Source organism: Python bivittatus, unplaced genomic scaffold (genome assembly GCF_059951505.1).
Source record: "Python bivittatus isolate LINGU-HERP-01145 unplaced genomic scaffold, Pbiv_v1 ctg000670_np1212, whole genome shotgun sequence".
Classification (NCBI taxonomy): Eukaryota; Metazoa; Chordata; class Lepidosauria; order Squamata; family Pythonidae; genus Python; species Python bivittatus.
Window position 1 is genome coordinate 8,503,628 of NW_028277094.1, and position 24,570 is coordinate 8,528,197.

At 43.6% G+C, this 24,570-nt stretch overlaps 1 protein-coding gene across 1 annotated transcript in view; it reads right to left on the bottom strand.

Moving 5' to 3' along the window:
- LOC103047959 (neuronal PAS domain-containing protein 2-like) overlaps positions 1–24,311 on the bottom strand; it is an 89,674-nt gene extending 65,363 nt beyond the window's left edge. Inside the window, exon 1 of the mRNA XM_088151691.1 lies at positions 19,394–24,311. The gene's annotated coding sequence lies outside the window, so the exon portion shown is untranslated. The remainder of the gene's footprint in view (positions 1–19,393) is intronic.
- Positions 24,312–24,570: the final 259 nt, after the last annotated feature.

The following is a 24,570-nucleotide window of genomic DNA, read 5'->3' on the forward strand; positions in this document are numbered from 1 at the left end:
ATCAAAAGTTGGCTTTTCATTACAAGATAAGGATGTTTTGTGAACCAGACCGCCATGTTAATCCATGAGGAGGATTTCTTTTGTCCTAGACCGTTTTGTTACAAGAGGTTTCTTCACCCACCCCAGGTTTTCAAGGATGGCTTACTTAAAAAATTAAATGTTCAGGAAAACAAATTAGAACACTGCAAGCCACAACGATGATATAAAAAGAGAAGAAATAGCACAAAGAAGCATGCAAACAAGGGAGAGAAGTTGAAATCAAAGATCCAAGCTTGAAATGTGTTCGTTGTATATATTATGTTATATAATCACATAAAGATCGCTCTCCAGGAGGGCTGCAACCATAAACGCTAATGGAAGAATTTGGTGCAACCAGCAGGCAGGTTAACCAATCTGCTCTTCCTGAGTTGAACATTAAACTTTTCAGAATGTTTTGGATGTGCTTCACCACTCAAAATTGAACACAAAAATATTTTGTCGAAGGAAACCTGCACATAAGAATGAATAATAGTCAGAAAAAACTCGCTTTAAAGAAGTACCCTTCTTAGCAAACATCCACTCAAAACTCTGTGTATTGAGAAAAATACACACCAAAAGGCCTACAGGTTCTCACACAGATTCTTCCCAAAGTCACAAACGTACGCGGAAGTTTCTTGCCACCACTCAGATAAAAAATAGAATGAAACCAATGCTTATTAGATTAATTTATCCCTATTGTTTACTAGAGAGTAAACCTTCACAGAACACAAGGAGGATGTCCTTAAGAACGTTATTCTGAGGACATTTTCTTTCCAACCAAAATGTGGCATTTGGAAAAGAAACCGAAAGATCTGCTCATATGAACCCAAGCAGATTCCAAGGCAGGAAAAATCAAATCAAATCCTGATTATGGTCCTAGACCAGCTTAAGGCAAGAAAAGAAATGGTGCCCTTTCTGGTCCAGGGCTCTTGGGCGCTGCTCAAACTGGATCTGTTCATCAGTTCACAAAACCTCTCTGCTTTCACCAAGTGTCACTCTGCAGAGATCCCACCCTTGAAACGAGCCCTTTCAGGTAGTTACTCATCTGCTGTTATGAATCACTAACTTAATGCTTTCTCTTTCCTTCTTCAAACAGTCTTTATTTTCTTCCCCTCCATTCCTGGTTCATTTCTTTTGCCATCTGTTATAGCTTTGTTGTCTAAAGCATTCTTTCTCTTTCTCTTCTCCCCGCAAAACCCAGATGAGACAGAAAAACAGGTGGAATAAAGAGAGAACTGAATATCAGTTGGCTATGAACTTTCCTTGGCTATGAAGACATCAGAAGGGGAAACGCCCCTTAGAACGCCATGGCTCTAAAGATGAATGTTGGTGCATGGGAACAAAAAAATAGCACTGTTAACAAACAAGGAAGCCAATGCACAGATGTCTTCAAACTTGATGGACTTCAAATTTCATAATCCTTAGCTCCATGGCTGCTGGCTAGGAGTAATGGGAGTTTGGACACCGTAAACATATATCCTTGGAACCAAAGACACAATTTGGAGTTCTGGTCATTAGGCTAAAAGATTAACAGTGAAATCATTGAGGGCTGGTTCATCTGAGACTAAGGGTCAAATTAGATGTTAGCAACCATGTTTGGGATCCTTCATTAGTTACAATTAGGCTTCAAGCTGGCAAATATTCTCTAGCCAAAGCATATTTCTTTTCCATTTATGAGAATATTCTCTGTCTCACTTCCCTGCACTTAGTGTACAAAAAGCTGTTGAACAAATTGCTGGTTTCTTGTCGTGAGTCAGCTCCAGTTCAAAGTGCCACTTCAATTCACTGCATGCTTTGGAACAAAGTTTTATATGTAATGATGGATCCATCTGGCGATATGTCCAATTGCAGGCAATTTCTCTCCCTGATGGCACTCTTTTAAGAAAGCTCCGTTCCAAAGGGATGCAGTCAAACCATTTATGGAGATAATGTAAGCTTTGTAAGAGACAAGTATAAACTGTGTGTCAAAACCACATTTATGGAGGATCCAAGATGACAGACAGGAGAGACATAAAGGCTTTGGTAGCTAATGGATTGCATTTTACTTTGTGGACCACACGTTGTAGTGCCTTGCACTATCTGCATGCATGGTAGAAATTTGCAAATGATTCTTTATGGCTGCACAGAACTGGGAGCACATATCCCTTCAGCTTCTCATAGGTGTGAACCGTGTCCCATCCAAAAGAATGCATTAGCAAATAGAACGTATCTTTGGAAACTCAGCTTCTAATCAGAGTAGCACAAAAACAGACCAAGAGACTGAGTCCTCATATCTTTCTACTAGTAATTTTGGCAAAGCATAGATGTTGGAGAATACCGTGGACAGCCAAGAAAAACAGATGGATCTTCAAGCAAATCAACCCAGAGTTCTCACTTGAGGCACAAATGACCAGGCTCAAATTATCCTACTTCAGACACATTATGTGAAGATCTAGTTCTCTGGAAAAGGATCTAATGCCAGGAAAGGTGGAAGGAAAGAGAAGAAGAGGACAACCAGCAGCAAGGGGGATGGACTCAGTTACAGTGGCGATGAGTTCACCATTGGAAGATCTGAAAGAACAGGTTAGGGATAGATTGTCATGGAGAAAATCCATCTATATAGTTGCTGGGAGTCGAAAACAACTTGATGGCACATTGTCAATCATAGGTGAAAAAAAGGGGTAACAAAACAAGACAACTTTGATGCTGTTAAAAATCACCTCTTATTTTTCCAGTGGCGCTGTTCCAAATGATGGCTTACGTGAAGTTAAAGCATGCACGTTTAAGAGAACCCATAAGGAACTCACAAGAATCGCAGCTGGTGGAGATCAAATGCACCCGTGGAAATGTCTTGACATATCATGTCCCATAAATACCCTAACATGGGTTTTTATGCTGTTCTTGGTCTTCCCTTCCACTGCCTCCCCATCAAATCCATTCTTGATACGTCTGAGAAGAAGAGAAGTTGACTTCTCCTTCTCCTACCATTTTTAAAAGCATGCAACTGAATATTACTGGACTGGACTGGATTGAACTGGACTGGGGCATCATGTTCCTCTGCCACAGTAACATTTTCAATCGCTGCATGATCAATGTTAACATATCTACATGCATATATATACAGGTACCTTTATCATCAATAGTTTTTTTTTCTCATCGTAATAGTCATCTAATGTTTGAGAGCCAGTTTGGCCTAGTGGTGAAGGGACTGGCCTAGAAGGATCCATCCCACCCGGGACATTCTTTCTTTGAACTATTACCATCTGGCAGACGGTACAGGATAATAAAAACAAGGACGAATAGACTGAAGAATAGCTTCTATCTTAGAGCTGTAACTATACTGAATTCTATCATATAGTGCAGCATTAATGCAGCATCAGGGGTTGTGCAATATGGAATATGAAGGTTGTGTTATATGTTTTATGTGTGATATGTATTTTATGTGTTCTATGGTTTTTATATTTTTAAAGCTGCACTGGGGTGGCATTTAATTTCGTTGTACAAGTAGTACAATGACAATAAAGATTTCTATATTCTATATTCTAGTTCTGCTTTAGGGATGAAAGCCGGCTGGGTGACTTTGGGCCAGTCCCTCTCTCTCAGCCCACGATGTCAGGCTTGGGCAACAAGACAGTTGGTCAATTCCTGTTCCAATGGATCAACATTTGGTTGATCCAAAAAAAAGTGGACCCTGTACCTGCAGGAAAAACACTAGGAAGAATGTATGTATGTATGTACGTATGCAAGAATTCACAGTCGACTTCCTCGGTTCCTTGAAGAAGTTCTTGGTGTTTCTAAAACTACTCTGTCAACACATACATTCTATAATAAAAGGTATAATAAAAGGATTAGCTAGGCGAAAGATACTTTACTTACCCCTAAGGAAACTGACCTTGAATTTAAGACAATCTCCCCTAAGAGACTAGGCAGAAAAAAATCTTGTGGGACTTCTTTCTTGTATCCTCAGTGAAATAATTTAAAAGTAAATTAAGGTCATGCATAAATGTCCTTCAAACTCCACCACAAATTGATGAATTTAAAAGTAATTTGTTCAGAGGTAAATACAGTTGGGGAAAAACTCCTTTTCTTTTCAATAAGCTCGTTAACCCGTTTCCAAGAAACTCCATCCTGGGTCTGTTTTCCTGTGGAGAATTATTCTGCCCAGTTTTTTCAAAGGTCACCTAAGATCTGTGCCAGCATCATGACCACGTTCCCAAGCGCAAAAGTGTTGTTGCTGTTTTTTTCAAAGCCGGTCATAATTGGAACCTGTTAGCTATTCTACTGAAGTTTGCCTCCTTTATTTAAATATTGAATTGTGACTTGGGGAAAAACCACATTACTGGGGCTGCTTAAAGAGCACGCCGTTCCCAAGTGGAGGAGTTTGAAGGTCATTTATGAACGAAGCCAAATTCTCTTCCGTCATCGAGCAGCACTTCCCTGCTAACGACAACAAAGCTTCTGTTTTCATAGCGGATTCACGTCAACCCCCCCCCCCCACGCACACACAGTTAGCACAATTTTTTCTGTCTTGCTGATGTCCCCGTATTTTTATAAATATTCTTTTGTTTCCTGAGAACGTTTTAGGTGCATCTCTCCACCTAAACAGGAATTTCAAGACCAACTTTGTTGGTCGGGGCTAATCGAAGGCAGGACCTGGGTTGGAATAAGATCAAATTTAATATTCACAGTTATAATTGCGGGCTCTTATAACGTTACTCCCAACCCCTTCCCCCCTTGTAAACAGGCTTGGAGTTCACTTTGTCCGCTTCTGATTAAAAAATGTACGCTTGATTTGAAAGTACTGTTTATGTTTTAGATCCTGTGGATTACGGTACATCGCTCTGGCCTTCCAGTGGTTCTGGATCTTGCTGCTTCCTTTTACACAATGGGGACCATTATTTATGACAGTGTTTCTCAACCTTGGCGACTTTAAGGCGGGTGGACTTCAACTCCCAGAATTCCCCAGCCAGCATGGCTGGCTGGGGAATTCTAGGAGTTGAAGTCCACCCGCCTTAAAGTCGCCAAGGTTGAGAAACAGTGATTTACGAGAACCTTTCCGTTCCACCTTTGGCCACAGCCGGCCCCAGAGAGCAAGCAGGAAGTTTCTGCCAACCATGAAACTCAGGTACACACGAAGAAAATCTCTGACTATGCGCCAAGCCAATGACACTTCTTAAGTTTCTAGACTTGTGTAAATCTTCCCAGTTTACAGTTTTTTGTTGTTGTTTTTTTACCGCTCTGAAACCAGGGGGTATCCACATGCAAGCAGGTGGTTGCTCACACCTTTTCTATTTCTATTTCTATGTTTTTTTCTATTTCTTTCCTGGAAGGCTGGAACCCGTTTACTCCAACTCTTCCACTTCTCAGGAAGAAACTGAAGATGGCTATTTGCAAGCTTGTTTTAGAAGTCCGCACTGTCTTCTTTAAACTGCTGCTTTAAATAAGATTGTGTTTTAAATACCGCTGGAAACGATCGTGTTAGCTGCTCTGAGTACTTTTTTTTTAGATTTTTTTAATCCCGCCTTTCTTATTTTTATAAATAACCCCAGGCAGTGAACATATCAAATACTCCTTCCTCCTCCTATTTTCCCTACAACGACAACCCTGCGAGGGGAGTTGGGCTGAGAGAGAGGGATTGGCCCAAAGTTTTTAAGGAGAAGTTGTGAATAAATAAATTAGATTAGCATATTCTTTGCTGAATAGAAGCAAACTGGAAAAATATGTCAAGTTGAATGTAGATTTTTTTTTTAAAAAAAAAGAATTCTTTCCCTGTTTATTCTATAAAACGGACACCACTTACAAGAGAGTAATCTTAGATGCAGGTAACAAGACAATCTTCATGTTCATTTATTAAAAACATTAATCATCTGCTCATTTGCTTTACAAAAGCCGTACAAAATGGCTTCTGAAGGAAAAAAAAGATATTTAAAAGGATTCCCTAAAATAAACAGCAGAAAGGTGGCAGGGACAGCGAATCCACAATTTAAAAAGGAATGGCCAGTATTAGAAAAATAATTCATACAATCAGGAAGCCCAAAGTCCTGCTGGAAAAAGGTCTTCTGTGACAAAATGTCATCAGGGAGAGGTGCCAAATCAGCAATCACCTTATATGATAGGAGGCTAGTCCTCATGTCCAATACTTATTTAGCAACACAACACCTCCATGAACAATTCAACAGTAACAGATGGGTGAATTTGTGTCTAAAACTCTTCTCACAATTATCGCTAGATCAGGAACTGTCGAATGACATAAATTATCATACACTATTGAGGGACTATGTATTTTTAAAAGATTTTAGACAAGATAGAGAGCAAGCATGTAAGCTTAAGTTGGCCAAGTGGTATCGATCGGTTAAAGATGGACAAGGAATGCCGTATTATTGACACTCTCTTACATCCCATTCCCTGAGATAAACCTTCACAGAACTACGTTTTCAAACAATGCCAACAGGCTATTTAGATGGAAGATATAAAAGATTACCCACTACACACCGTTTATGCACTTGGAATAACTCACAGGTGGAAGATCTGATTCATTACTTATTACACTGCAAATTGTATCAGGAACCCAGAGCTAGATTCATCATCACGCCTTTGTTAATCCAACTGAATCAGTCTAGCTTAGAAGAAAAAATCTATTTTCTGTTGACTGATGTAGATGAACACGTAACAAAACGAGCTGCATCGTTTGCAACGGCCGCAAGGAAGACACAAAAGCCGATGCTGACAAATAGGGCTGTTAATATTAGAGGGGATGTGTTGAACTGATATGGATTGTTGTAATTTTACTTGAATTTTGCTAAAACCTACGGTTGCAAATACGGTAGAGTCTCGTTTAACCGACCTCCGCTTATCCGACATTCCGTCTTATCCGACGCCCCTAAAAAAAACACAACAACACGCATAAATCGGCGATGAGAAAAGTGTGCCGCTTGTTTGCGAGCGTGAGTTGCTCCTGACAGTGCAGCGCCGCAACGCAAAAATCGATTGCAATAGGCGCAGCGGATCGGTCTGTTTGTTTTTTTACTGCACTCAATCGTTACTGTGTGTTATCCGACATTTTCGCTTATCCGACGTTCTGCCAGCCCGTTTATGTCGGATAAGCGAGACTCTACTGTAAATGTATATACTAGTGAATATTAGGTCTTCTGTGACAAACGGTCATCGGGGAGGGGTGCCCCATCCATCTCCCCTGGCGGGGAGTTCCACAGACCAGGCGTGGCTGCAAGCGAGGAAGAATTCATGCCAGAGGTCGATATTGCTGGACGTGCAGCCAGGCCACCTGGCACGGGGGGAGAAACACGATCGATGCTCTCGCGAGAACCTTAAGTGGTCACAGAAAGACCACAGCGTGCTGCTCCGTAGTCAAAGACCTTTGATCTTCTCCAATCAAAGAGGCTTGGTAGGGTGTTGAAATCCTTGGCAGGGAAAAAAACAACCACCTTGCCAAACCTGTTTGATCAGAAACCCCAGGAAGGCAACAGAAGAAAAGAGAAATGACAGCTCCGCTTTCTTCAAGGTGGTGCCCTCAAGATGAGCTAAGTCGTCAATCAATCATCATTGTACATTTGGACGCACTGGCAGGCACCCTAACCTACATTTTGGTCCGAGTGGGCGGGTGGATTGCTTTCCGCACATTCCTTCTAATGGTGCATGTATCATGGCACGCACTGGAGCTTCTCCAGGATCTTAGGCAGAGAGGCCTGGGAAGAGGTGGTGCCACAAAGGGAAACTGCAAAAAAATCCCCTGACGCTAAGCTATGGGCTTTCCTTGTAGTTCGGTATGGGGGATTGAGGGACCAAAATAGGGGGTTGCCAAAATGATTGCCAGGGGGACTATAGCAACAGGAGCTGGCTTGCAACAAGAAGCATTTACCCCTTATTCCATCTGCCAGTCATCCTCTCCACATTTATTTTTCCAAGCATGGCCCTTAAACTGTAATCATCCAACCCAGAGGTAGATAAGTAACTATAATTTCTGCATCCAACTCGTCAATGGGGATGTGCTGTTTGTATTTTTATCATGCTTTTACAGCTGTTTTTGATTTTTCCAACTTTCACTGGCCACCAGGCACATTGACTGTGATGGAATGGGGGCAGCGATTTTTTTTTTTTTTTAATCCATGATTTGGGGACTAGGTATACGCCAGAATAACCTCTGATTTTGGCCCTAAATGAAAAGAGGAAGACACCCGTTTTCTTGGTCATGGTCCAAATGAAAGCCAAATGTTTGGGGGAGCTCTTCCCAACCGTGTGCCCGATGCCATTCCACTTTTACCTATTGCCTTTGACTGGGTTCTGATGGAGAAGAAGGTCAGTTCCCCTCTCCATGCCATTCCAGTTACCTATTCTTTGAGTTGAAAATTAAAAGGACAGCATTTCATCTTGACACTTGATATTAAACCGAACACCATCCAAACCCACTGATATTCAGGTTCTACGCAAAACCTCACCATGAAAGCCACTATTAACTCAGATTAAAATTATTAGAGTTGATGAACTTGCTATGATGATCACAAAACACTTCCTTCCATGCACTGTAAATCAAATGGGTTTCTTCATTATGTTTAGCCTAGAGGTGAACTACATTACCTACAACTAATTGTGTTTCTTTTGGCCTCAAATCTGTGTTCCTCATTTAGCAAGTAATAACTCTAAACAATGGGCACGTATGCATTCACAGTAACTAAATGTGACTCCTACGGCACCAATTACAGATCTACTTCTAATAATATTCTACCTTGCGTTACATTAGTGCAGCTACCAAATTCAGTCTGATTTAATTTAAGCCTTCCTCAATGGCTTACAACCCCAGCGTAAGTAAACAGAAATGGTTCTCTTGCTGTGAAATGTTCATGTGTAAGATAAGGAAGAAGTGATCTTATATACTGATTTCAGTCTTCAACAGTTGGCAGTAACCATGCCCAAGTCAAGATGATGATATAGATAACTACCAAAAAAGAAGGAAGGAAGGAAGGAAGGAAGGAAGGAAGGAAGGAAGGAAGGAAGGAAGGAAGGAAGGAAGGAAGGAAGGAAGGAAGGAAGGAAGGAAGGAAGGAAATTCCTAAGGGAGGGAACTGGGAATGTTCTCAAAGTAGACCAGTGATGGTCAGGTGATACAAAATACAGAATTGAGGGGAGGGGGACCAGAAACCATGAGACAGAATGGAATGGAGTAGGTAGAAAGGTGATGGACAGAGATGACTAGAGTGCCCCCTCATTTTCTTGATAGACCATTTCCAGATTGCTATGACGGCTACTTGTAAATGTCCCCATGGACAGATGTGAGAATTGCCTTTATAAAATAATGGAAGATTTCAGTGCAGTTGTCACCAGGTAAATAGCATGTTCACTGGCTTCTCCAAATCCAAGAAATCAGAAAACTTGGCATCATCTACACGGAAAATAGATGAAGTGCTAATAAGGCTATAGCCCAGTCCAGATAGAATATCACTCAATATGTATTGTTTATTTATTAGATTGATTTATAGAGCTGCCCATCTTCCAGTTACAACTCTAGACATAAAACTAAAGCGAACAAAAGTCAAAACAAACAAACATAATACAAGAATCACATAAGAGCACCTGAGGGCAATCTAACCAAACTTAGACTAACTTCTTGCTAAAAGAAGCTCTCCCAGACTCTCTTTTTCAGGCAAATACTGTACATTTCACAAACGTGCGTCCAAGCGTGGATGGAAATTGTGGCTTAGAATTAGTGGTAGTTAGCAAAACTGCCAAAGAGATGTTTTCCTCACTCCAGCTAGCTCTGACACCAAAAGAGAAGGAGGGGGGACTTCTCTAAGAAAACAAGAGGAGCCCCCCCCAGCCCTCTGTACCTGCTCACAGTCATGCATGCCCTAGTCACCTCCCGCTTGATTACTGCAATGGGCCCTACATGGGGCTGCCCTTGAAGAGTATCCAGAAGCTTCAGCTGGTGCAGGATGCAGTGGTGTGGGCAGTTATGGGCACCCCTGGAACAGCACATGTCACACCTCTGCTCCACGAGCTGCATTGGCTGCCAGTTTGCTTCAGGGTCCAATTCAAGGTGCTGGTGAGGACTTTTAAAGCCCTTCATGGCACAGGGCCGGGTTATCTGAGGGACTGCCTCTCCTCGATTACATCTGCCCATCTCATCAGATCCGGCAGAAGAGGCATGCTGTGGGTCCCGTCTGTTAGGGAACTACACTTGGCAGGTCCAGGAGGTGGGCCTTCTCTGCTGTGGCACCCACCTTATGGAACAGTCTCCCCCCTGAAATGAGGTTACTCCATCTCTGTTGATTTTCCGGAAATCCCTCAAGACCTGGCTATGTCATTAGGCCTGGGGATCCCAGGGGACCGGTGAGATCCTGAGGTGGCTCCATTATTGCTGTTAACATCTATTCTCTCTTATGCCTTGGTTTTTTTTCAATTTTTTAAAAAATAATGACTGTTTTTATATGTTTACTGTTTATAATGTGTTGCATGCCACCCAGAGTCACTTTTTGTGAGATGGGTGGCCATATAAATTTGATATATAAATAAATAAAATATAGGAATAACCATCATCCCATTAAGCAACAGCCATCTTTTCCTTTAATAGGGCCTTTGCTGCTGTTGACAAAGGCCGACCACAAGCAAATCACTTCCAGGAATGAGGTGCCCTGAAATATTTCTTCCACCGAGTCACAGAAGCAGAAGAGCAATGCCAGCTGCAGAGTAGGGTGGAGACTTGCACCGCTGGAATTTCAAGACAGAAAGTGAAATGAAGACACTGCGTTCCTCACTGGAACACAGCTTGCTGGCCGCTAGCCAATTCTCCTGCATGCAGAAACACATCTCCAGGGTTTCGGTAATCCCTAAAGGCGAGGTGGGGCATTTGTCTGCCTAAACAAGCCAATAAAAGTCAGCTAAGAAGCCAAGATTGCCAGGTATCCCAGTTGTGCGGATTCCAGAACACTTAACCCTGTTGGACAGTGTTAAGACTGTCTTCGAAAGACACCCTGTGCCTTTTGAACAGCTAATCAGTATGGTTCCACTTTCTCATATACTTGATCGCGATGATAAAGAAAGCAAGCCAACTTTTGCACATGAGCAAAGTCAAACCAGATAATAGGCCCACCTCAAAGGTATCAGATGTGTGAGAACTGGCACTCAAGGACATGCAAAACAGCACTTGGGTAGTTTCAAAGCCTTGCAACCCCCTTTAAAAGTTACCACTGTACCCTTATGTTTCATAGTCCCAAAGAGGAGAATCATTAAGTACATCTGTCAGGTTGATTGTGTTTAATTCAATTATATTTCAATTTTAAACCTAAATTCAAATCACAATAACAGTAAAAGATGTGAAAGCCAGGATGGTGTAGTGGGGAAGGTGCTGGGCTAGGAGCAGGGAAATCCAGGTTTTAGTTTCTTCTCAGGCACAGAAGCCACCTGGAAGATGTTAGGCCAATCATTCTCTCTTGGCTGAAAAACAGTATCAGGTTCTGCAGCAGCCAGCTGAAGAGCAGCCCCACTGAAGAACTTGGGTGGAAGAACTAGGCAACTGCAGAGGAAACAAGCTGATCCTGCACCCAAGCAGGAGAAACATTAAAAAGAGAATAATTAAGGTCATATGGGATCTTACAATAAACTTCATTTTGTTTGCTAGCTGATGATTGTTCCAGCCATCACACTCACACACAAATATCATGGACATTTTCATTCTTCTAATCATCACCAGACAATCTCCAATCTTTAAAAGATCTTCATTTTATACTGCCTATCCATATAGTTTTCTTGGCAAATAAAGGCCTTGGAAAATATTCAGATGCTATGATGTATCTCTGCCTACAAAGACCAGAATTGTGCAGACAATGGTTTTCTCTGTAACATTCTATGGATGAGAAAGAAGGAGGAGGAGGAGGAGAGGAAGAGTATTGATGCTTTTGAACTCTGGTGTTGGAGAAGACTCCTGAGAATACCATGGACAGCCAAGAAAACAAACCGATAGATCTACAAATAAATCAATCCAGAATTCTCACTCGAGGCACAAATGACCAGGCTCAAATTAGCATATTTTGGACACATTATGAGATGACCTAGCTTTCTGGAGAGGTCTATAATGCTGGGAAAGGTAGAAGGAAAGAGAAGATGATGACCAGCATCAAGGTTCTTGGTTGCAGTGGCAACGGGTGCATCATTGGAAGACCTGAAAGACCAAGTGAGGGACAGATCATCATGGAGAAAATCTACCTAAGTGGTTGCTAAGAGTCAACAATGACTCAAAGACACATAATCAGTCAAGATCTCCACCCATGTTGAAGTTCCCTGCTAGCAACTGGACAATTTAAATGTAGAGGCTGTCCCTTTCATTTACAACAGTCCACCTAACACAGTGTTGTCCAAACTTGGCCACTTTAAGATGAGTGGACTTCAACTCCCAGAATTCCCCAGCCAGAATGGCTGGCTGGGGAATTCTGGGAGTTGAAGTCCACTCATCTTAAAGTGGCCAAGTTTGGACAACACTGACCTAACACAATGCTGTGGTGAGATCCTGAGCTCAAAAATAAGACCTTAAAAGTATATATATCCCTGGTGGGGAAAGAAAATAAACCAGGTGACTGATTTCTGCTACTGTGACAGCTTGCGATGTGTGGAGAAAAATATTTGGGAAATGAAGCCATGGTTCTCCATACGCTTTACAAACAAATGAGCCCCTACCCATAAAAAGAGGTAGCTCTGAGTTTCAACAATCCTCACTTTAAAAAGCCTGGAAAATATGGGAAATTGAAAACGTCATGATCTAAAAATGACAACTCTGCTCATTTGTTATTGGGTTCCTTTTGCGCCAAACCACAGCAGGGGGAACCAGTCCAGATTACGCCAGGGCTTGATACGATTCCAGACCGAGGAAATGTATTCAGCGGTTCAGAAGCTGAAATGGTTCTTTAAAGCAATTTGGAAGATCTGCCTCATTCAGATTTCTAAAACAGCTCCCAAGAAAATCAGTTTGCCCTGAAGCACTGCTTAATTTCTAGGAAATAAAACATAGCGGGCTTAGAGTACGCCTTGATGCCTAGAATAACTTCGTATTTTAAGGAGTAAACCTGACGCAGGATTTAATTCTGACTCCAAACCATTCTTAGGCTACAATCTATACGTGGAATGGTGCCACGTTCAACATACGGGTTTTAGAGCTTACATCTTAATTTGGCATATAATTTGCAGTACTGTTTTAATGACTTGTTTACCACCTATACTCTCTTCTGAATGATTAGGACTGTGTTAATCAGTTATGGTCATAGACCAGCATAGAGGCCTCCCTTGCTGGAGTGCTGTAGACAGGTTAACTCTTACAGGTTAATGTTCCGTTATTATTCCGGATTTAAAACCGTTGTATTATGTTATTCTGCTTTCTTCCAATGCGTTTTCTACAAAGCAAGCAATGTTTAACAGCACCAATGAAAGTTTATTTTCGAGGCATCACCGGAAAGGCTCAGGAGTTCTTCCATAGGTATCTATGGCTTCTCCACATTCATTGGTTTAGTGGTGTAGCGGTTGAGGTCTTCAGCTAAGAGTGGAGAGACCTGAGGTCTAATCCAGCCTCTCCCACGAAAGCTCCCATTGGCTTGCAGCCAACTGCTTTTTCCCAGGCCATCCTACCTCACAGGGTTGTTGTGGGGAAAAAGTCCTAGGGATGCCACCCTGAGCCCCTGAAGGAAAGGTGGACTGAAATGAAATGAATATATTCTACCCCAAGGCTTTTTTTATCTCCAAAGCAGCGATTTGTGCTTTGCTGCGAAGAAATTAGCTCTCTTAAGGGATTGGGGAAACTTTCAGCTATTTTAGATAATTGTGTTAAAGCCCTTCAGAGACGCGTACAGTATGCCTCCCACCCAGCAGGCGATCGAAGCTTAAGTAACAGACAATTATTGAACACGCTGGGGAGCTGTTTAAAAAATGTACAAGTCTTTGTTATAAAAAAAGGGGGAAAGCAGGTCCAGCTGAGACTTTCCTTTCATGATTGAAAAGTACAGTGTCAAGCTGGCATTTTCCTCTGGTTTACTGCATCAATCATTAATATTTATGGATGCACCTATTTCTGTAACTTCTAATAAGATAGTAATAAGAATAAGAATAATATTTTGCTGTCGTCAATAGGCCGGTTTAGGTGGCAGCCTCTAGCTCACCTTGGCCACTCTCAAAGAGCTCACCAGGTTGACCTAAAAACCATCAGGACATCTCAAGGTCATCAATTAGATTGGAAAGGGGTCAAAGAAGAAAGCAGGGGCCAATCGTGCCTGTACTCCTCTAGGAGGAGAGACCTGGTAGTCTAGGGTAGTAAAACGTCAGGGGGAGTCTGGCCGCCCTTTTAATACTTAAAAGTTGAAAAAAAAACCTTCAAAGCTTAGTGGTCCAAATTGCACTAAGAGTTTTGGGAACCCCGTATATGGAGGACACCCAAGTTACAGTGCGTGGAACACTGTGAGCAAAAAGGCTTCCCATCTTTGTGAGTTAATAAAACCAACACGAGAATGAAATTAATCCAAAAGTTATAAAAACATGGGGGAGTGCCAGTCACTCTCTCTCAGCCCACCCCACCCTACAAGGTAGTTGGGGTGAGGAAAAGAGGAGGCGGGAGCATTAAGGATGCTGCCTTGAGCTGTACCAATAAAAGCAGGATATAAATCTAATAACTAAATTAACCAAACAAATCCCAGCTCCTCAAAACAGAACAAAAGCGGAAGATCCTACTCTGATTTCCATGGAACGGCTCCACCCACTTGGCATCGCTGCTCTGCCTGGCCCACCGAAAGACAATCAACTCCCGAGGTAGCACAAACTACCTATCAATCAATCGATCGATCGATCGGACCTAAATCGCACTAGGATGTCAATGAGAAAAAGCCATAACCCCTCTCACTCCACCTCCCAGTTAGAAAAGCTCCCCCTTGCCTCTCTGTCTGGTTTAACTGAAAATCAGGAAATAAAGCAACCGCCTTAGTAGCTTTTAAATGATTTCCTCCTTTCTTTATTCAAACCACCAGTGGAACAGGGAATGCCTCCTTCGCGTCTCCAGCACTGGTTGAAAGAAAGAGCGGGTTCAATCAGATGCCCCCCCTTTTTTTTATTTTGCCTGGCGCTGATCCCTTTTCTTCTGTCTTTTGCCACAAAGAGCGGGAGGAGACCCATTTCGCCCCCAACCCATAGAAACACCATCAGGGGAAGGGAGGGAGGAGTTGCCAACCGCCAGAACTTGCTGTTCCTGACCCAGTGACCTACTTTCCACCGCTCCACCTAAATGCAAAGCCTATTCTAGCTTCACCCGATTTAACTTCGCAAGCAGGGCGGACCGACGTGTCGGCTTTGACCACAGACCAAGAGCCTGGCAGGCAGACAGGGCTAAACAGGAACCCGGGGAGAATTTTCTGGCCCTGAAGTCACTCAGAGCTGTCTGGCTCGCAGGAGAGCGACTTTTCGGTTTATGCAAAGGCATGAAGTCGTCAGAGGCGAACGTGGGGGTAGGAAACGAGTTTTTCCCTCTCTTGCAGCCCGTGTCTCTGCAGTCGCTTTAGAAGGCGAGGTGGGTGAATGTCACTTCCCCCCTCCAGCCAACAGGCTAAAAGGGTTGGGGATGATGGATGTCAGAGCCTAAAACAAACCGAGGGTCCCCGGGTTGTGTGGAAGGAAGGAAGGAAGGAAGGAAGGAAGGAAGGAAGGAAGGAAGGAAGGAAGGAAGGAAGGAAGGAAGGAAGGAAGGAAGGAAGGAAGGAAGGAAGGAAGGAAGACAAAGCATCAGTGGAAACCATGGTGCAAACAGAAGAGGTTCCCTTTCTTTTCACTTAGCAAAGGCAGGTGAACAAAGACCTACTTTGAATGGGTAACATTTGACATGACTCATTTAAGAAAGTGTGGGTTTTTCCCCCCTCCACTCCTGCCTATATGGGCCACACTTTTAATTTTTCAGCAAGCTGGACCCACCCAGGGCAATATATGGGAAAGCCGCTGCCGCACTGAGAACTCAGGAAGGAGAAAGCTCCCAGCGCCGGAACCTAGTTAAGCTCACAGCTCGGAGAGCAAACCCATTTCTTGCTTTCTTATTTGGGCATTTCCCTTTTTTTTTTTTTTCCGGCCGTCTCAACTCCAGCTCCAATGAAGTCATCCATTTCGGCCCTTTAAAATGCTAACCCAAACAATTGCATGTGGAATAACCATCCGCTTTGTGGTCGGTGGCAGTGTCAGTTTGCCTTCTGTTCACAGGCGCATCCAGTGGTGACTGAAGCAGCCAAAAAACCATTAAAAAAAAAATCAGCACAAACATGTTACAAACTGAGATCTCTAAAAAAGTGGGTGGGCTTACTTTGAGCCCAACTGCCCTCCTAGGAAAGGGACCATCCTCTTTTAGCCAAACCTGGATGAAGCTGATTGATCTCCCCTTTCTTCAGCTGGGTACCCTCCAAACCTGTTGGCTTCAAGATGGGGAAGACGCCCTTCCCAAGACCACAGTGAGGTGTGTGATTCTCCATCTCTCCTCCTAGCAAGCTGATGAGTTCCTACACTAACCACAGCGTTGGGCTGGCCCTCATCCAAGTTGGACTCAACAACCCAGTCTTGGGGAAGAACTAATCCTCCCAACCCTAGGACAAACCAGATAAGAAACTGAGCCTCAATCCATTAATCCTCTTTGGATCTAGTTTCTGCCATTCACATACTACTGATCCACCTTGCCGAGTATCACTTGATCCAGCTAGGTCATTGTTGCAGCCCAGATGGATGACAAATGGTGTAACAAAACTGCCAAAAGAGTGAACAGTCAATTAGGAAACCCTATCTGAATCTTGTCTCAGCTCTTAACTCACCGAACCCCTGACCAAGTAGTTCAACCTCACCTACACAATATGAATGAGGACGCTGAAGCTCAAGAGTGACAGGACTGAACAGCGAGCCCACCTCTGCCATCAACGCCTCGCACCCTTCTTGCTTGGCCAACAACGTCCTGCTGGTGCTACAGAGTCCCTGCAACTTCTCTTTGCTCACCTACCTCCTCGCTCTCTTCTTTGCATCACCACAGCCAACATCGCTGTTTTTCTCTCTCTTTTTTTCACTCAGGCACCTCTGCACAGGAAACTCTTCAGCCCGGCTGCTATTGAAGGAGTGGTACAATATGCACCAGCCTCCTGAATGAAGGGCCCCAAAGTTTAAAGTGAAGCCACCTGAATTTTAATCTGCACAGACTGGATTGGGAGGTAGGGGAGGGACTGCAAGCCAACCGAACAGCCTGACCAAGAACCAGGTCCCTTCTGGAGAAACACGTTATTTTGCAAAATGTTAGGGCAAGCTAACAAAACATTTAGGCATGTTGATTCCTGTAGCAGAATTTACTCAGTGAGTCAATGGACTGGGACAGGTTCACTGAAAAAAATTAAGCAGCAGCTGCAGAAAGGAATATTCCCCTCCCCAGCAGAAAAGGGGCGACATTTCGGGAAGACGATGGAGGCTTAGAGTCGCTCTTGATCGTTTGGGGCTGTGCTTAACATATTGGGGAGGAGGTTACCAGAAGGGAGAAAGATCTACCTCCCCAGCAAGGAGGCAGTTGGCAAGAAGGGAGAAAGACTGGGGAAAGTGTTTTATTTTTTAAAATGTGATGCTTTGTTTTGAGCTTAAAAAGGAAAGTCTCCTTTGAGTCAAGCTTGGTGCCTGATGACTACATAGACCAGTGTTTCCCAACCTTGGCAACTTTAAGATGTGTGGACTTCAACTCCCAGAATTCCCCAGCCAGCCATGCTGAGTTGAAGTCCACACATCTTAAAGTTGCCAAGGTTGGGAAACACTGACACAGACGCTGTGTCGTTTTCCTGGCAGCAATAAAAAATCATTTTGCTCTTGCCACCTTCCAGTTTCCCAGTCCACCATCCTACAAATGTCTGGGGAGTCTCCCTTCCCGATGACTAACCCTACTTAGCTTCCAAGGTGGGCCAAGTGCTGGACCATTTCAGGGCTTCATTGAATCTTTTCCAGGGGTTCCCTCTAGCCAAAAAGCAGGTCATGTTCCCAGTCAGGAAATTCTGAGAGTTGAAAAAGGGATGGGGGACCACTGGTTCTCCAGTTGATTGAGATAAGGGGTGGGCTACCCTTTGGTGGCTTTGGGAGAGCGCCCCTGAATGTTTTGGGGAAGCTCAGTCCCACAAGAGTTGGGGCAAAGATGCACTGGGCATGGCCGGATGACAGAGATGAGCGAGCCTTTTGTGAAGAAAGACCTTTGCAACATTAATTAGGTTTAACCCATTTTGGTTTGGGCCCTGAATTCATGTCCTCAGCTAGGCTTCTCCCCAACCAAAAATTTAGGAGAGAAGACCTCAGAAAGACAACCAATATTTTGTTTAGATCTTTTGGCCACCACATTTCTACTGAAGCCATCAGAATTCGGTCTGAACTGACTTTGGGCAAGGTTAAAACAGGAGAATGTTGCTTCGGGATGGGAATCTCTTTCAACTGCTTTAGCCAGCTGCTTCTGTTTGGCTAATGTTATAGATCTGACTTCATGAATTGGACAGCTTGAAGCCACCATTGCCAACAATACTAATCGAAAGGGTAGCGTGTGTTGTAGAGGGAAGAAAAGCACATAATATACTATATTCAGGAAACTCAGTATTGCTAATAAAAGTTAGTTTGCAGAAGAGATTGGGAAAAACAACAGATTATTTCAACGGAAATACAAAGTAAAAATAACAAAAATGGCCATTTTTTCCCTCTGCATATGGTTCTCATATAAGCATTTCCCCCATGTTGTTTTAGCAAGCATTAGTTTCTTCCTTATAAATGACTCATTGCAGTTCAGTTCAATTACTGTCAACCGTAAAATTACAAGGGATTCTCTCTCGTTATAGCAGTTTTCCAAAAAGTGGCCATAAATCAGAGATTTCTACATCTATCTTTAGACAGCCTTGTACCTCATGCTCCTTGGAACGTCAAAATTGTGGTTTTGGAAAAGTTAACAGAAAAGTAAGCAATGCTGGGAATTAGGACACGAGCAGAGGTAATTTGCACATAGGCAAAACAGTTTAGTTTCTCCCTCCATCACAACAGCACGGGTAGAATTTCACCCATGTTGTGACATCAAGATATATACTTGCTTCCTCTCTTGTCAAGATATATTTTGCTTCTTCTTCAGCCAAGAGCTGTCTCTGCCCATCCATTCTGAACATCAAGAGTTGGCCAGCTGAGGGTCCCACACCTTCAAGAGGTGCATGTTGTGTGGGTCAGACAGGAAACCTTTTCAGAAATAGCTCCCATGTGCTAAGCATGCTTCTGACAGATATATGTTTATCCCTCCTTCCTGGCATCTCATAAGGTCATCTTATCTCAACTCTTATGCTGGCCTATGACAGGAATAAAGATTTGATTGATTGATTGATTAATTGATATCTCAACCTACCTTTGGCCCTTCAATGATAGCATCATGTTGTTACTGTATGATCTTCTCATTTTGCAGGTTATTTCTTCCTGTTTGATTTTTGTTGATTTATTCTGCTTTACTGTATCCTGTCCAGAGTCTCAATCAATGGGGTGGTTTACAACATATGGTAAATAAATAAAATAAATCAGTTAATAAATAAAATAAATCAGTTGAGTGCAAGGAAAAACATTGGCCAGCAAAACGTGTTGCGACATCCCAGAACTCCCATGAAAGTTGGGGAAAATCAAGGTGGGGGTAGCTGCTGAGCTGCTGATCACAAAGAAGAAGGAATTGTAAGTGCGGATTTTACTTCCAGTTAAGCTGAAACTTTTGGCTTGGTTCTCATGAGTGAAGGGGGTAGGAAAAGCCCCGAGAGGAAATTAGTGGACTCAGAAGCTTACAGTAATCACAGATAAAGTTAGGCCTAATTAGATATCTGCCAGGAAGTTGACCTGTTCTTAAAGCACATTTATAATGCATTGCACTCAATGTACATTACATTAAAAACTGAGAATACAGTGGTACCTCGGTTCACGAACACTTCTGTTCATGAACAATTCGGGTCACGAACAGCTCCGGCCGCACAATTTTGCCTCCGTTCGCGAACGCCAGATCAGGTGACGAACAGGATCCGTGGCCATTTTCCCTCCCTTGACACGTGGTCGTGGCTTCCTGTAGGGAGGGGGACTCTCCCTCCAAGCAATAACCGCCTCCCCACCCGCCTTCCTGTCCACCACGCCAGAAGTCATGTCGAGCAAGGTTAGCGTTCTCTCTCTTCGTGCTGTACTTTGTGTCATATTTTTGCAGTTTTAAAAAAACAACAACATATGGTTCAGAACGGATTAACCGTAATTACATTGAACCTTATGGGGAAATTTGATTCGGTTCACGACCAATTCGGTTCACGACGAGTCACGGAACGAATTAAGTTCGTGAACCGAGGTACCACTGTATATTGATGTTCACGGAGGAAATCTACAGGTAACCTCCAGTCCTCTTGGTGGTGACGTACAATACCAGATTTAGTTCAGATCGCACCATCAAAATGCAACCAGTGGACAGCACCATTTCTGGTTTTAAAAAAAGAAAAGAAAAACAGGAACACTGGAAATAAGGGAGTTAAAATCTACACAAGACTCCAGAAACCACTTTCTCTTATTTAAAAAAAAAAACCTCTCCAAAATAGAAAAGACCCCACAACTGAAGCTCTGAGTCCTGCAGTAAAATCGCCACGTCATTCCTACGCCTTCTGCATCTCTCTGAGATCCCTCAAACTTTAAAAATTAAACTGCAACATCTTGCAAAGTGGACCACCGTTGCCCGAAGGAATATCCTAGTTTTGCTTAGGACACTTAACTTTATTGGAAAAACAAAGGACCTCCAGCTCTTTTAACAGCACACTATCCCATTTCCTCACAAATACATTGAAATAACTTCTAACATAAATTCAGCAGCCTGTGATGTTCTGGGTATTCTCAAAAGATTTTCTGTTCCCTTTGCCCATTTTTCTTTAAACTTTCCAGCAGAAAGCCCCTGAAAGTGCTTTTAGGCTAATGTGAAAGCATGTTGGTTAATGTTAACTTCATCATCGGCTTCTTTCCTTTAAAAATTAAAACACGGAGGCAAAACCAAACCCCGCTTTTGTTTCTCAACGGACCAACCAACAGCTTACTAAGAGCGATTTCAACAGAGCCACCCAGCAAAACTCAGTTGGTGCAAAGACTGAAAGGAAAAACAGGTGGAAAGAAGATGTGAATCAAAACTTCGGATGCAACTTCATATAATTGGAAGTGAAGGAGCAAAGCAAGAACCAGGTGGTGGGGAATCGAAAGAAAGGTGCATGATTAGGGTGTGGGAAATTCCTTTAGTGAAGATCAGAAGAAGCTGCCTTGTACCAGACTGGTAAAGGATAATAATATAGACTTATGTTAGTATTTATATTTATTTATATTTATATTATATTTATATTTATTGGTATTTATATTTATTTATATTGCTGGTATTTCCAGCAACCTTGGGAATCCCCTGGGGAACCTGCGAGATGGATGCATTGTGCCTGGATGGTTATTATGCTCCCACAATCTTGCTCTTCATTTATTTTTATTATTTTTATTTTAAGCGTTTTAGGGGCCATGATGTGGTTTTAATTGTTGTTGGTTGCACGCTGCCCAGAGTCACGTCCAGTGGGATGGGATGGCATTTGCTAAATAAATAAGCTGGCTCAATAAATTATTGACTTAGTGGGAAGGAAGACATGAGCTGCGGAGAGCACCTCAAAGAAATTCTGCGCTGCGGTGCAGAAATCGGTGATGCTATTTGCAGGGGCAAAGGAACGATCCAACTGCTCGGCTCAGCGACGCTTGCGTTGAATGGCATTTCCGATTCCCGACAGCACCGGCAGCTTCACGAGATCCCACACGGTGCCAATTGACACAACTTATCAGTTGTCGATAAGCAGGCCGAGGCTTGCTGATGTCCACCCTCTCAATAAACAAGATAAAACCTGCACGCGCTGCCAAAGCTTATATATGTTAAGTACTAAGTATGTGCCATACTTAGTATGGACGAACTGCTACTTCTGGAAAAAGAATAGCCACACACAGGAAATCATTGTGAAATTGCTTACGGTGGCCAATGCAAAGGACGTTTGACACTGCAGTCTGGAAATGACAATTGGGTACTGATGTAGAAGAAAATCCCCATTTGGGGAGATCTCTACTAACCCCAGATTATCTATCTATCTATCTATCTATCTATCTATCTATCTATCTATCTATCTATCTATCTATCTAGCTATCTATCTAGCTAGCTAGCTAGCTAGCTAGCTAGCTGTCCATCCGTCCATCCATCCACCTCTGTGTTCTCTCTCTATACGTGTGTTATCCATCCATCCATCCACGTGTGTGTTATTTATCTACTTCTCTCTCTAAAAAGGCTCTTTAAAAAGAGTCAGGGGGAGCAGGGAACCTGTTGGGCACCAAAGGCTATATCACTCTTTGAGAGCCAACGTGCTGTAGGGATTAAGGTGTTGGGCTGCCTCGTTATGGGATAAAATGAACAGAGATGCCCAGAAAGGCTATTCTGAGGTGGGACAGAACTGCTACAAATAGATCAGTAATAAACACATAAAATAGGGCAGCTGCTAAAGGCGAGCAGATGGATCGCTGGACATTGACCAAAAGAAACGCTGACCTGAACTGCTCTTTATGAACCAAGTTTTCCCCGGGCCATATCAAGCCCTCCAGTTCGCCAGAGCAACTCCCCCTTCTCTGGGCTTTCCCTTTCTTCCAAAATAGCAGAATACTTTTGCTCCACGATTCTAGATGAGCAGGAACAGATGGGTCAGAGCAGGCAACTTCTTCTAGAGTCTTCTTTTCTTCTTTTAATTTTCAACCTCTGAGTTATGGGAAGGTGTGGCAAGACCACGGCACTCTTCCTCCTCCTCCTAATTTCTATGCTCCCAGCGACTCTAGTTTTCTTCCTCCTCCCCTCTTCACATGGAAGCGTTGGGGTGCGTGGATAGAAAAGAGGTGCCTTTACGACCAGGGTCACTGGGGCTCCAAAAAACATTCTGGGTGCTGAGCATTTTCCAAAGGCAAGAAGAGCAAAAGGCCCAGAAGCCCAAATTCAGTATGCAAGAGAAGGCAGCCAGAGGCCAAAACGGAGAGCTCTTTCCAAAGGGAGGGCCTTTACCCACCATTGAGTGAAGGGTTCCCCACCCAACTCTGAGTCACAAAATAATACGGGTGCAAAATGTGCCCGTGGCGGATCCCTCCCATTGTGCTTCCCAGTCCCTTGCCCGCCTGGTTTCCCTTCCAAAAACGTGCAACGAAGCCTAACAGATTTGGTTCTCTTGGATGGTTACCTTGCGGGAATAAGGGGGACGTTAAATACAACTTCAATACCAGGATCGCGAGACAAGAGGCAGGCGACACCTTGGGGACATGTTGGCCCGCGGTTAGGTGCAAGTGGGAAAGGGTTTGTTCTGGGTTAAGCCAAAGAGCAGAACCACCCAGCGGCCTTGCAGCCTGGCAGATGCAGGGTTGTTTCGGCAGAGAGATAACAAACCTTTTCCTCTCTGCCCTCGTTGCCCCTACTGGGAATTATGCAACTGCCCCAATTTCTCCTCCGGCCAACAAGCCCCAATCGCTTGTCCCCTCTGCACCCAGGGATGGTGCTCCCGAGCCCCTCCTGGACCGCCAGGCATCATCTGCGCTCGGCTGCCGAGACCACAAGGACAAGGGGCAGGCGGTCTGCCCGAATACAACAGAACACAATAGGAAGGAAACTGCAAGGCGACACAATAGCAATTCTTTTCAAAAAAGCATGCACCAGCCAGGGAGACGCACGCACCCGCCGCTTGCATGGCCCATCGCTGGCTGCTTTATATTCTTCCTCTACAAAAAGCAACTTGGCCTAGATTTTCGCTTGGCGCTGCTCAGGAAGCGGGCACTCGGGCAAAGAGGAGGACGAAAGTGGTTTGCTTTTAATTACTGAAATTGCTTCTTTATGGGTGACCTTTATTTTCCTCCCTCTTCCAACCATGAGGAGGAGGAGGAAGCGGTGGCAGATTAGGTTGGCCAGAAGAGGGTTAGCTGAAGTGGGAAAGCACCCCAGAGGGTGGCATGTTTCCACGGGAGCCTCTTGCAGGCGTCACGCGAGACACGGGCTGGTCTTTACGGCCAAGCCCAACCAGGCAGAGCGCGGGGCTCGTTCCGCACAACGTGCTGAAGCCAAGGTGATTGTGTGCATTACTGACATGCTACATCAAGCTTATGATTTGAAGGGAAGCCTGGATTTGGGTAACATGCTAAACCACCAATTATCTAGGCCAGTGTTTCTCACCCTTGTTGGCTTTAAGATGGGTGGGCTTCAACTCCCAGAATTCCCCAGCTGGCATGCTTTAAGATAGGTGAACTTCAACTTCCAGAATTCTGGGAGTTGAAGTCCACCCATCTTAAAGCTGACAAGGGTGAGAAATACAGATCTAGGCTATCATACTGTGCAAATATAGCCAGTTTCTTTCAAACAAGAACAGAAGCCTGAAAACTGGTTAGCTGTGTGAGCAGGGCCTTTTCCGGGGCGGCCTCAAAGCTTTGGGGTCCCTTCTTAAGGAACTCAGAAATCGGCCTCATCCCGAGTCACACCCCTGGCAC